The sequence below is a fragment of the Rhincodon typus genome, chromosome 9 (assembly GCF_021869965.1).
Source record: "Rhincodon typus isolate 14 chromosome 9, sRhiTyp1.1, whole genome shotgun sequence".
Classification (NCBI taxonomy): domain Eukaryota; kingdom Metazoa; phylum Chordata; class Chondrichthyes; order Orectolobiformes; family Rhincodontidae; genus Rhincodon; species Rhincodon typus.
The window spans coordinates 34,198,589-34,200,060 of NC_063340.1; positions in this window are offsets into that span (position 1 = coordinate 34,198,589).

Consider the following 1,472-nt stretch of genomic DNA (forward strand, 5'->3'; position numbering starts at 1 on the left):
CCCATGGGTGGCAGAATGGAAGAGGTAGGCAGTGGGCAAACAGCAAAATGCTGGTTAGACATATCAGATAACTCCTGATGCTGTCCCACCACCAGGAAAGATCACCAGCAACAGCTGCCTGCCAAACAGAAATAGCGGGCATCTTTTTTGCATTGCATCTTAAATCATGTTCAAGTCATGCCTCACCAGGATTAATGGAAATGTCCAAAAGCTTCTAGCAAAGATCAATATAGCAAAGCCTAGATGGATAAGCAAACCATCCAGGCACAAGTACCCTGGGATGACCCAGCCAACCATCCAGGGTCAACAGGCTCCACTGCTGTACAGGTACCCACCATCACTGCTACAGAACCAGAGACTACACTAAGATGCAATGGGAGAGGTGACAAATAGCATAACCTTCTTGAGGGCACTGTGGTGGCATGGTTGACAATGCACTGTACATTCTCTGGTACGTTTCTACAAAATGCACTGCTTTGACCTTCAATATGGTTGTTTGTCTCTCTTTATAATCCCAAATGTAATCTTGCCAGCATGATGTCTAAGCCCATGGCCACACAGGATGTACCAAGGATTAATGTGTGTCTTGAGAGCCTGTTAGAGCCTGCGGAAGCAAAATGAACGAGGCATATATAGGGACCAGGTCCTGCTGCAACCATTGCCTACAACAACCCTATTGTTTCCCAGACTGCTATGTGCAAAGGTGCTGCTGTGGGGGTCAGCAATGTTGAAGGAAGTGAGGTGCATGGTAACAAGGATGCCAATACCTTAGGATGACTAAGGATTAGGGACCCTGTGGATCTATACACTGTGCTGTACGTGATCTGTGTGCAATGTCGTTTTCCTTTAAAGACCCTCACATTGTTGGGTCATAGAGTCATACAGCATGGAAACAGACTGTAGCGATTGGGACCAGGTGGACCTCATTGACCATGAGGTTCTTAATTGGCCCAGGTTAACAACCCCAATCAGGAAAGCCTTGCCTGAACAATATAACCAGGAGATAAGAGTCTCCTTAGTGGAGGACTGACTTCTGAGCTGGCTGGCCCACAGCCAGTGTACTGTGCAAGAGAAGAAGATTTGCATCTGGACTGTGGAGTTGATTCAACTCTCCTTTTGGCTGTGGAAGCCTTCTATATCTACTGTTGCTGTTACCTGAGTCTAATTATGCTGCTGCTACTGCCTGGGCCCACCCAGTTCTGCTGCTGCAGCCTGGGCGTCCTCCTGCTAACTAGGCCTAAATCAGTTGCTGCTGCTGCTGCTGCTACCACTGCCTGGGCCCTCAACCTCTGCTGCTGCTGCTACCACTGCCTGGGCCCTCCACCCCTGCTGCTGCTGCTGCTGTTACCACTGCCTGAGCCCTCCACCTCTGCAGCTACCACTGCCTGGGCCCTCCACCCCTACTGCTGCTGCTGCTGTTGCTGTTACCACTGCCTGAGCCCTCCACCTCTGCTGCTACCACTGCCTGGGCC